Consider the following 13,127-nt stretch of genomic DNA (forward strand, 5'->3'; position numbering starts at 1 on the left):
GTAACAGTCTTCAATTTCTTCCACAGATAACATTTTTCATTCAGTTTATCAACTTTTTTTGAACATCAGACACCTGTGATTCTGTTCAGTATTTACACAAAACCAAACATGTAAATGCAGCTGAAAAATCTCACTCCATTCATTTTCTTCCTTTGTAAGAAAAGACTGAAAGGCTATTTCTCCCCAATAAAAGAGTTGCAGTAATTGCAGAGGCAGGGTTTTAGTAGACAAGAGGGGAAGAAAAATACCACTCACAGCTGTAACTGAATACATCAAGATTAGGATGGATGGGAGCAGGAAAGGAGAGAGGATCACTGGACATCCAAAAGAGACACATTTTTGTATCTAATAATATTTTTTTCTTCCAATTCCCAATACAAAATTTTAAACACAAAACTCACCCTCTCTGAGAACACCTGGTGTCAGCCCACCATTAAATACATCAATACTGCCCTGCAGTTTGGAACTCCCCTTTGCCATTTTACACCACAAATATCTGGTATCAAAGAGTAATAAAAATTTGAAACAAGTGAACTTAAAACATCTACTAAGTATCTTAACACCTGTTTTTGGTTTTTGGTTATTTTTATTAAGAAGATATGAGGCAGAATAGGCAAATGAAAAAAGTTCTTAAAGTCAGCATTCTGGAAGCTCATAATTTTAAGTTAAACCCTTAATATCCTATTTCTAATGCTCAATAGGCTTTAAATTTGTCACCAAAAATTGGTATTATTTGCCTAAGATCCCAGAATAACTTGACATAATGATCTGAATAGCTGGATCAGCTTTTTCCTCAGTGCTTTTATGCATGACTACAAGGTGAAAAGGTGTTTCATGTCAGAGATCAGTGTTTAGCCCACAGTTCAATCCCAAGCTTGCAGTGGCAGTGTCACTTCCTGGGCTTGCCACTGGTTCCCAGCCTCACAGCACCTCCCTGGTGTGACTGAGAACAAACCACATGAAAGAAATGACAGGAATAAAAACCCCAATCAAAGCCAGCACCCTTCAGAGGGTGTGTTTAGGAGAGTTCCTGTCTCCAGGTTACCACATGGACTCACAAAGTGTGTCAGAGGCTGTGGGGAGACTGGAAAAGGAGAAGGGGAGAGCAGCAGCAGCTGTGGGAGATGGAACATGAGCCCAGGGCCCTGTCCCACCCCAGAGCCACTGTTACCCTGGATGGCCCTGCACAGCCTTGGAACGAGCTCTGACAGGAACACTGTGCACACTCACTAGAGCATTTCTAGACTCCCATCAGAGATCCTCTTCTGGCTATGGCTTTTGGAAGCTATCCTAAAAAAGAAGAAAAAATAACCTTATTCCTGCATTTCCTATATTTATTTGTAATTCATCAATCTTGAAATAAAGTTATGCAAATTTTTATCGTATGATGAGACTTTTAAAAAATGCTGGTTTAGGAGTATTTTAAACATAGAGAGACAACAGCTACATGAATTACAGGATTACAGGAACAGTTATTTTTTCTACACGTTCACAAAACACACCTGCAGCTGTCTTAATTTATAGCAAAGTTCCCAACCAAAGCACAACCTGGTGAGGTATTTTTGCTCAAATCTTCCCCAAGCTCATATCTGCAAGCCCATACAACACACTGAATCAGGATGTTACAAACAATAAACATTTTCACCTATGAGAATTATCTACTGCCTCCTGTACTTTCATCTGCTCTTCTGGAAAAGAAAAGACAAGTCACTGGGATATATTAAATATGTTGCAGTCTATTATCCTCAAGTACTTTTATCTAATTTAGGATTTAAACCAGCACAAGAATTATCAGAGCTGCTCTGTAGAGATTCAATTTAAGTCATCCTAGATCAACAGCTGAATCACAAGCTAAACACTATCGTACCACACTCAAAGCCAGGTCGAGTTTATCCTATGAGGGATTTTTTAAATTCAAAAAAAATCTACTACAATGGGATTTTATTTTCTGCCACTGAAGATAGCACTTCATGTCTTACTTTTACTGCAAGTTCATTTGAAAAATAGGTCATGTCAAAAAGTGCTTTGAAATTATTATTTAAACAAAGCTTACAAACATTGATGAAATTCTTCTGCTGAAATATCTTCTGATCTCTGCACCAAAGTTGACCAACCAAGAAGGAGCATATAGGAGGGGAAAGAAATTTGTGTAGAGAACCAGGAAGAACAAGGATGAGATTTAACAGATATTCCAAAGATGTGGAGATAAAGAACAGGAATACACACTCACAAAAGAATAGCCTATCTTGAAAAACAATTACTTCTTCAATTAGATTTAAAATATCTAACCCCAACATTTTTTTTAGGAAAGCATATGCAGGTTGTCACTTAACCTGACTGAAGCCAAAGAACCAATGTAACTAAGTCAAATAGCAACATATGTCCATACCAGAGACTCTGATTTTTCACTGTCTCTACTTACTGCATACATACTTACCAAAGTATTTTTGCTACTATAGACAGGAGATGTTTACAAACACCCAGCAGTAACCACACAAAAAAGATTACTTAGCACAGTGCCTTCAGCCACTTCAGACCATATCCTCTCTTAAAGCCAGAGAAAGAAAGGTCTTTGTGATACATCTTAAAACATCTCCACATGCACAGTGTTACCTAGCACAGACAAAGCTATTCAAATCAGAAACTGTCTGTAGCTGCAATAAGTTGCCCCCATGAATGTATTTTAACGGTTCCCATACTGTCAGGTCACATATCTTAAAAGCCATGGATCAGCACTACTACAATGAGAGTAAAAAATAAAAATGGAAAATAGAAATGCAAGATGAAACCATTCTGGATCCTGTGTTTTATGAAAGAACATTACAAAATTCTATAGAATACCCAGGTTCTCAGAAGGCCAAGGCTCTGAGTAACCTGATCCAAACCTGAAGTCAGCCCTGCTTGGAGCAGGGTAGATGAGATGACCTTTAAAGGTCCTCTTCAATCCATGCTAGTTTAAGCTTTCATAAAATAAACTGGAGAGTGGAGCTGTGTGTGTACACACACACACAAACACTTGCCCTCTTTATTTCTAGGTACCCTGGGCAGTCTCTGGATACAGCTCCACTGGACACAGAGCATGATTACACACAGCACTGAGTGGAGCAGACTGATTTTGGCTTCTTAAATACATGCCAGCATCACATTTATGCACAAGAACTACAGAAAGAAGTATTGCTCTGTGACCTAAGGGAGGTGGGGAAGATGTAACTTCTCACACTTATCAGCTCTACCTGATCTCAGCAGTGTCCAGTTTATCTGCTGAATCCTCAGCATTGTAAAACCACAATCCCCACTGGCAGGGCTCTGAGTGCTGCAGTGGTGAGGAATCTCTCTGGAATTGTAAATGAAATCCATCGCTTCTGCTGAGGCAGGGGAAAAGAGAGGAAGCAGGCTTGTCCTGGCACAGGGCTCAAACCACAAACAGCACTCAGGTTCACCATTCCTCTCTGACCCACATCTCAAACTGAAACTCCTCTTCTCCTACCTCTGGAATTCCTCCTTTGATGCACTGTCCTTCCTGCTATCCACTGATCAGCATTCTCAGCAGTGACTCATGAGAACATGTTTAATATGACACACAGCTGAAACTTGGTTGGGCTGTCTTGATTTAGAAGCCCAAAGACTCCTCGCTAACAGGCACAGGACACGTAAGCCTCTTGCAAAAGTAATAACAAACATCATCACACTGATGATAGTATTTCATACCATTAAATCAGACAAATGATCATGGCTTATAAAAGTCATATTTCATATTTCAATTTTACCACAAGATAAAACCCATTATGATCTACTAAGCCTGAAGAGTTCAGAATAAAACCAGGTTCCTGCATCCCTGCTAACAGTGTTTAACGCAGTTAAACAGTGTGCCTTGCTGCAGTATTCCTCATGACTGTCTGATCAAGCTTTACAGACTTGTAAGCATTCAGAAAAAGAAAAGAGCCAGAGAATTAAACAGCAATTTGAAATGGCAAGAAAACAAGGCATTGAAACACTGCTTCTCTAAGGTAATAATACCCTATTCCAGTATCTCACCTCAGTTCTACTGCCCTCTCCAGTGGGTCTGGGATAATCTGCAAAACTTCTTTCATCGAGAAATCTGTAAGAGCTACTTTAAACAATTTTCCCTCCTGTTTTGTAGAGGGTTTCAGACAAAAGTAAATCACAATACAGGCCAGACTACCTTTTCCCAGCAAGACACACAAGTTTTCAGGTGCTACTACATTATGTGAGCTAAGAGCACAATTGCAGTTACTGTGATTTTAGAAAACAGCTTCTCGTGAAGGCAAAGTAATGGAAGATTAAGTAAGTACTATGAAAACCAGTGCTTGTAACTTCAATTCTTTAACTAATGGTTTGAAATTTAAGTTCAGAACAGCTCTTATTTGGATGAAGTTTCCCAGTTTATGTATGTAAATACATTGCAAAAGATTTGATGGATCCACAGTTCTAAGGAAATCAACTGGCACAGTAAGTCCACTTTACAAATACAAAACAAAACTAAAATCTGGTTGTTTTATAGCTACTATTTGCCTTTCACTATAAACCTCTAAAGAAAAAAAATCTCATTTAACACTATAGGTTTTAGCCCTAAGTATTCAGTATTGTCAACAGCACAACTTATGATTCTGTTTAAAGTAATTCTCCTAAATGTACATTTTTAATGTATCATTGAAATAAGAGGGTAAGTAATTCTTAAGGGTTTAGTTCTGACATCTGAACACAGTCAAATTCCACCATTCCCACACACCCACAGCAGCAGGAAGCTTTGGCCATGTTGACTAAAGCAGAGCCACTGCTCATCGTATCCATGGAAGAAAGAATTTTGTTTCAGAATCATTTCCATTCACCACTCTGCTAACTTTACTGGAAAATAACAATGATAATAACCTGCTCTACAGAAGCCAGATATTCAAAAGCATATGCTCATATAGCAACCCAAATACATCATCTGTCACACTACAAGAGTACAAAAGGAAATGTTTAGAAGTCTGCTTTCTCTTGATTTTTCTTCAGCATGAAGTGCCAGTGTAATGGGAGGTTTGAAGCCTTAGTAAGGGAAGAAGTGTACTATATTCCAGTACTAGGAACAAGAATAATCACTCTACCAGTCATTTACATAGTGAGTGCAACTCAGCAAATCAGGTACAGGCAGTATTATTCTACCTGCATAACAGTAAGTAATTAAATAATATAAATATTTGCAGCATGCATTTAAAAAGGCACAAGAACAAGGCTGAGCTGGCTGAGAATATGGAACAGTTGTGGATTCTTCTGATCTTGAAGACTTTGGAGGAAAATGGAATGGAAGGCAGAGTCCTCTTCCCTTCTCACTGTAATGACACCAGCAATTGAAAATCTGAGAGCACTGGAAGACACTTCACTGAGAATAAGTGTCACCAGTCACACTTCTTCCATGAGTCAAACTGAGTTATTTAAATGAATCAATGTTTGGTAGTCACAGAAAAATCTGAAAGGTACAGAGCAAAGAGAGAACACAAATACAGAGGAAGTGGCATTTTCATTTTGAGAAAGTCTCAAACAACTGCCTTCTCAACTTTTTTTTTAAAGATCTATCTGTGCAACATTTAGAGAAAAATCTATTGTTCATAAAACAACATTGAATTTGGATATTTCAAACACATCAATATTTAAGAGCAACAGCAGTTTCTTACAGCCAGTGAAGTAGCTCATTTCAAAAACTGAATGCAGAATAGAATGATCTAATTAGGGGAATTTCTCCCCACAGAGAGGCTGTTCTAGTGTAAGTTGGTGGGAAAGCCCAGCTGGCTTGAATGCTCTAAGATCAAGACCTGAAAGCTTATGCAAGTGTGTGGTTAAAGACAAAAATGTTAAAATCAGAAAGCTGGGAGTTTCTGTGCTTCTGACAGCCACACACTGAATAACCTGAATACTGTACCAGTGTCAGCTTCTCTGCTCAAAACCTTTCCAGGATTACTCACACTACAAAACATCCTGAACTGCCAACAGAGCTCTGCAGAACTTCAGTTACTGAAACTGCTGCGCTTATTTCATCTCTGTTACAGCGGAAAATAATCAAGATGCATCACGTATCAGCTCATGTATCAGCTTTTGTACCATCAACAGCCAAAGCAGAAGATATCAAATGATTCAATCACCAAAGATTTCAGAAAAGCACCAGAGTAGCTGATCTCAATTACTCATTTTTTCAAAGGCTCCAACACAACACAATCTGCAGTCCAGCATTTTTACCCATCATTTTTCAGGGCATCAATCAACTGCACAAATGCTTTCCAATATATGGGATATGTTAAATTTGTTCTCTAAAGAGAGGCATTCCAAGAAACACGTTCAGATGGAAGCACACTTGATGCTGCAACTGACACCAGAATATTGTCTTTATCTTAATCCTTTTGAGTTTTTAATAAAATGTAAGGAACTCAGTTGTTAAGAAAACCTACAGAAAGTTACTAAATTCTGACTAAGTTTAGCAATACCATGACCACTTTGGCTGGTCCTTTTTTGTTGCCCCTCAGAGAACTCTGTACAGACTCCCCCAGATAAATAATCCACTCTACACACTTTATTAACATTAACATAACACAATAAAACTTTAGGTAATTAAGTTTAATGTGCTATCAACTCAACATGGAATTTCACACAACTTACAGTAATTCTTTACAGTTCACAACAACCTCACAGCAAAATCAAAATGGAGTAGAAACTGCCCCTGTATTGTTATGCAAGAGCTTGATTTTCTTCTTGCTGCTCACCCTGGAAAGCAAGACAATAATTTGAGTTACAATATGACATTCAAATAAACATGAAATAAGTTTATATTGTTTCACTATGTCTAGGGAAGTGCATTCCTTTAATACAATCTTCTAACTTGGAAATAAGAGGAAATACCACAATAAGTGCATTTGTGCTCTTCTATGTGCAATACACATAAAGAGACCAACACCTTATGTTTTATAATATATAAACAGAGGTTTCACTATAGTGAAATACAGACCAACATTCAGCATTACAAGAAATTATTTGTCTGAGACTAACCACTCAATTGTCTGTAAGGAAAAGCTGTGCTGCAGTCTCTTTGAAGTCACATTAGTGAAACAACCACAGACTGTGGTTTGTCAGGGGTAAGGGGTGGTTGGGTTTGTTTTTTTTCTTTCTTTAATTAAAAACAAACTATGAACACTAAAGATCAAAAACATGCAGAATCTTTTAGGCCAATTAAAAATTGCAACTAGTCAAAACAAGGCACTGAAAATTGATTTGTTTGGAGAGCATTTGTCCTACCAAGCAGGTTATATTTATCAGACTTTTTTTTCCCCTTTTTATTTTAAATTTAACTTTTACTTTCCTGCTTGCTAAGAAACTCCTCTGTTCACCTTTGTCATAGTAAGTTAGGAGAGGGGGACAGGCTAAAGCCTCCCACAAAGCTGGGGCTTCCCAACTCAAAATTTGTTTCTGACACCAACCCATCCTCCTGCACCCTTCAGCCTTCCTCTCTGAACTGCTGTGACACTTCTGAGTATCTAATTTGTATTTGTATTCTGTTTCTTTTTACTGAATTGAGGAGGAAAAAAGATACAGTCCATAATCAAATCCCAAAAAAGTCAGTCCATAGAATCACAGAATGGTTTGGGTCGGAGGGGACCTTAAAGATCATCTTACTCCAACTCTGGCATGGGCAGTTCTTTCATGAGAATCTGTCTTATTAACACAGCTAATGGAAATTTTGAATCCCTATCATTCAACTTCTACAACAGTAAAAGAATCTCAGATTCTTCCCAAAGAATTCCCCAAATCTTCCTCAAAAAACCCTGTTCAACTACTTTTGACTCATTACTTTTCAAGGTTAGAACAAATAACATATATTTTTTAAAACATTATTTATTATCTGCTTTGACAGCTTTGTAATTGTTACATGTAAACAGGAAAAAAGAATTTTAAATTAGCTTGGTTAAATTCCAAATGTTAAAGTTAGAAGCTAATAAGAGAAGAAGCATTGGAGAAGGACTGATTGTCCTCAGAAACCTTACTGGATGTGGGGGTTGGTAACCCTTACATTTGGCTTTGCCTTGCTAATGCCCCTTTAAATCAGAATTTCTGCGCATTCTTCCCTTCCTGTTGTCTCAACCTGCCAACTCCTCCCAATAGCCACAACTCAAAAAGCCATTCCATTTCACCTGGCATGAATCTTGAAGTCACTTGACTCCCTCACTGTTTCTCCATCAATTTAATTCTCTACAACTGCTGAAAGACAATATCATCAGGCTCCAAAACCAAGCCAGAAACCAAACATTAAGCACCAATGAAGCTGAATTTAAGTGTTCTTCCTCCACTGTCTTTGATGTGTGCAGTTCTTAATAGCTAGTGTTTAGCCAACCTAAAACTAGACTCAAGAGCAAAAAGCCTAGAATACAACAGCTGCTTTATGATTATTAATTCTGCATGTGCTAATAAGGCACCTACAACAAGACCTTGCTCTTTTCCTGACCCTTATAGGCACAGAATGAAAAGACATATTTGGTAAAGCCCAAAACAACAACAGGAAAACCTGATAGCCAAGTGGCAGGAAAGCAGGAAATACCCGCCTGCATCACCTCCCTTCAATAGGAAGTGCAGTGCCACACCTTTGAAAACAAGAAAGGATACATCAACACAGACACTGCTCCTTTCTGAAGAAAACTCACTGTGTTCTATTTGCCCAGATTTCTAAAAACACTAAGCTAGCAATTGAGTATGGTCTTGCTGCTTTCATACCAAACAGTATTTCACAATATTTCTTGCATCTCAGAAGGCTGATGTAAGCAATCAATTAAACACAAACCCTCTGTCTCACCTGTACCAAATCAGTCCCAGGAATTCAGTTACTGCTGCACTCCAAACAAAAATTACAGTGCCAGAGAAAAATGCTTTTTTGAAGAATATACTTGAATTTTTCAGCTTCACCAGTATTTATGTGCTCCTGACCTAGCTTCCAAGGATTCTTCTCTGCCACAGAATTGCTTTCCGAACCCCAACTTGTTCACCTACCAAAATCAAAAGTAAGAACAATTAGGAAAGCCACAAGGAAAACTAAAGGGGATCAAAATCAGACAAATCTGGTACTTGACATACTTCACCATATTGGCGAGGGGTTTGGACACATCATGCAATGCCAATGCAATGTCCTATGGTCTGTGTGTCTCCCTGTACACATTAAAAGATACAGTTTTTTAAAGGTCAGAAAACTAAGACATGGATGAACTATTCAGTAAGACTGTTGTGGGTAATCAAAACCTAGAGACAAAGTAATGGACAAGCATACCTATTGGAGGCTCCTCTGATCTCAACAGTTACTGGAGACACTGCAGTAACAGACAGCAGCAGTCCATGGTGGGATGGCCTCGCTGAGCACGGTTTTTAGACAGTTTAACACATCATTTGGTGTGCAACATCACTGGTCAACAATGAAACAGGTTTCTTTTGAGAAAGGTTAAAGCACATGCAGTCACACTTGCCTGGACACTGCACTACTGTAAAAGACTAACTGCTGATGGGGACACAGGTAAAGTACTGGCTATTTCCTTGTTCACTCATCAGCCCTGTACACAATTAAAGAAGGCAGTCACTGGGTTTGCTGCTCTTACTCTTTGGTATTTTACAACTTTTCCAATATCTCTTTCAGATTCTTGCCTCAGAAGGACTGGACCATCGATTATGCACCAAGATGCTTTTAGATAATGAAGCAGAGCATGAATGATATGAGTTGCTAATAAAAAAAATTAAATGTGATAATAAAATCAATTCCAAATACTTTCAAATGAAAAACATGCAAAAAAACACAGTATCACTAACGTGTCATCTGTCCTTGTCAACGTGCAGTCCCTTGGCAGCTCTCGCTCCTCTTTCACAGCTACAATTCTCACATCTCCAAATCCAGATTCTTTAGGCAGCTGGTCATGATTGTCATACCTGCAAATACAACCCAAGCTGTTAAATGAAACACTTCCTCTGCAGAGTTCTGCCACTGTTTCATCTGCAGTAGTGTGCTCAACTATACAAACAAGAAAACAAAGACAGAAAATCATCTACAGAAGATAATCGAAATTTTCAATTTAACTAAAATTAGCTGTATATTTTCCTTTTGATACATAACTTTTATCTTGTTGTTTTTAAACATCAGCTACAGTCTTTCAAGTGGTACCAAGAAAAATATTTCATCCACCCTTCTCAAGTAAAGAAGCACTAACGTTCCATCTGCTGCTATTAAAGCAGTGCTGGCTGACAATGCTCTTTCTTCCTTCCCAGTGACCCTTCCCACATCCTCAGAGAGGGCACAGAGCGGAGCTTTTGACAATGGGTCGTAGCTGTCATACCTAGAAAGACAAGACACAATTGGTGTCAACACTCAGAGTTATTTACTTGGTATTAGCAAACACAGGAATGTCGTGACAATTTACTCACATGTCCAGTAAAAACCCTGCAACTTCTGCATCGTTTCTGAAATCCAATTTCTCCTTAAGTGTCAGCCACCGGTCAATATGATTTCCCACATAAATCCTTGTTTTCCCCCTTCTTCTATCAAGACTTTGCTTTCTCTTTTTCTTTTCCAGAAAAGACAACACAGGGGGCCTTCCACATCTCCTTGCTGACAGGGACATGGTGAACCTGCAAATAAAGGAGGGGCTTTATTGAGAGGGAGCACAGAACAACAGGTGGTACTCAGCGTCCCGAGGCAGCACAGCGAGGATTGATGGCCGAACACCTTTGGCTCCTCAAGTCAAGCACCCGCTGCAGCCCCGCGCCGACGGCTCGGGGCTGCCCTTCTCAGCGTCTCTGCGCGGCGGCAGCAGCCAAGAACGGAGCCGCTCCCAGTCGGAACGCGGTGAAAGACTGCGGGACAGCCACGCACACCGCTCCTGAGGGAAGGGAAAGGGACATTTCCACCTCACGCCGCTCCTGAGGGAAAGGGACATTTCCACCTCACGCCGCTCCTGAGGGAAAGGGAGGGGACATTCCCGCCTCACATCGCTCCTGAGGGGAGGGAACATTCCAACCTCACGCCGCTCCTTGGACAGACACAGACACACACACACACATTCCTGCCTCATACCGCCCCTGGGACAGACACAGACACACACACACTCCCGCCTCACGCCGCTCCTGAGGGTAAGGGAGGGGTCATTCCCGCCTCACGCCGCTCCTGGGACAGACACACACACAGACATTCTCGCCTCATGCCGCCCCTGTCAGGACATCAGCCGCTGTCGCCGCTCATGAGGGAAGACAAGCGCACACCTCAGACCGCCGGAGAGGGGACAAGCCTTCCCAGCGCCCCTGCGGGGTACGGCCTTTTCCCCGCCGCCAATCTCCCGCTGTCCCCGGGGGGCGGTCGGTGTGTCGCTCGGGGTCGGTGTGTCGCTCGGTCTGTCTGTCGGTGTGTCGCTCGGGGTCGGTGTGTCTGTCGGTCCCTCAGCCGCCTCCCCCGGCAGTGACCGAGGTAAACAAGCGCCATGTGACCGGCGGCGCGCGCTGATGGCGCGGGGACACGTGAGGGCGGGGAGGGGCCCGGCCCCGGTTTTAAGGAAAAAGGCTAAAAAAAAAAAAAAAGGATTTAAGTGTTAAACCAAGGTAATTACTCCTGGCTGTGTTATCACCTTTCTTCTGGTGAATATTTCACTGCGCTTCAGTAGTTTCCGGAGCAAACATCTTGTTTAGCTCCCAGCTGTAAGCAAGGCAATAATAAACCTTAGAAAGCCCAGAAGCTTTCTGCCTCCTGAAGTGTAATTTTCATTTCAAAATGCCCCGTGTTGCTACAAGAGCCATCAGTTAACCCAGGAACATGTCTAAGTACCCCATTTATCTTGTGTTTTATGAGAATTTGTGAGACGGGATTGAGCAACCGCTCCCTGGAAATGCCAATGCAAACTTCTTTATACAGTAATTAATGTATCTGTGTAATGAGATGAAACCCTCACAGAGACCAAGTTGATCTAGCCAAATATCCTGTTTCCAGAAGGCATTGGGAGCTCAGCCCTTTCACTGGGTTTTCTCCCTGGTTCCCCTTTAGACCCCTCTTAATATTTTGGACTTCATAATGTGCTTCTTTAGGGAGTCTTTACTTTGCTTTTTGCATTTGTTATATAATTTTTATTTCTAGATAGAAAGGGAGTTATGACATTGGCACAAAGCCATTTATTTCCATTTTCAGTGCAATACTGACACCTCATTAAAAGACACAGCACAGCAGTGACATGAATCAGCCCCCCCAAAGACCAGCTCTCATCTTGTAACCAGTCTGTTTCTAACCCAAAGCAGAATCAAGTAACTATTTAATAAATAGAAATGCGAATAAACCTGAAAACTGAAAACCACAGGGTTTATCACCACATGATTCATTCCAGCAGGAGACTTTGTTTGTGTTGGGTCCTTAATGCTTTCAGAACACCTCAAATTGTTAAAAACAATATAGAAGATAATAAAAGATTTATTTATAAAAGATAAATTGACATTCAGTTAAAGGGGAGCACACTCATTTCCAAACTGAGCTCCTGGTCGTTTGGGCCTTCATGATACAACACAGGAGCTACTTTATTCTAAGAGATTTTAAGGAAAGTAAAGTCAAGACCTGCACTCTGACTGCACCTTGTGCAGCGTACTCTAAGTAATAGCAAAGTAGAATTCCTCCTATTTATTGTTCACTGCTGAGGTTGGATGATTCATCACATTTAAATTCTTTCACAGGAGCTTCCTAACTTCCTTCTTTGATCTGTTATCATCATATCTGAAAAGAATTAAGAATTTTTATTTGAAAAAGAAACTGAATTACTCTGTGTGGTACCTAACATGCAATAAAACATGCAGAAAACATGAAGTAAAAAAAAAAGGAATCAAACCAAGAAGCTGAAGCATTTTTACTAGAGAAAAATGGCATCTCTAACAATATATTTGTTTCATGTTTCCTATTTCTACTTTCTCCCCCTCACCATCTGCTTTTTCCTTCAAAAAGCATCCACCTCATTTAGCTTCACTTATTCCATCACAGGATTCAGGCTGAATTAAAACAAAATCTCCAATGCCAAAACCAAAAAAGCACTACCTGTTCATAAAAGACCTTCCAAAAATATCTCTCCTTTTTCTTACAGTAGCTG

General features: G+C 40.1%; 1 long non-coding RNA gene across 3 annotated transcripts; it reads right to left on the reverse strand.

The window, feature by feature from the left end:
• Positions 1-580: 580 nt before the first annotated feature.
• Positions 581-12,048, reverse strand: LOC134557161 (uncharacterized). Of its 3 annotated transcripts, none has more exons than XR_010082000.1 (8): positions 11,275-12,048; positions 10,441-10,644; positions 10,227-10,352; positions 9,302-9,948; positions 9,112-9,183; positions 8,965-9,023; positions 6,652-6,756; positions 581-1,290 (listed from the first exon to the last, which is right to left on the reverse strand). It is a non-coding gene; the product is annotated as an uncharacterized LOC134557161 (long non-coding RNA). The 3 variants fall into 3 exon arrangements; XR_010081999.1 differs by having other exon boundaries at positions 8,834-9,023; positions 11,275-12,047; XR_010081998.1 differs by lacking the exon at positions 581-1,290 and having other exon boundaries at positions 1,305-6,756; positions 8,834-9,023; positions 9,302-9,433; positions 9,832-9,948; positions 11,275-12,039.
• Positions 12,049-13,127: the final 1,079 nt, after the last annotated feature.

The sequence above is a fragment of the Prinia subflava genome, chromosome 12 (assembly GCF_021018805.1).
Source record: "Prinia subflava isolate CZ2003 ecotype Zambia chromosome 12, Cam_Psub_1.2, whole genome shotgun sequence".
NCBI classification, from domain to species: domain Eukaryota; kingdom Metazoa; phylum Chordata; class Aves; order Passeriformes; family Cisticolidae; genus Prinia; species Prinia subflava.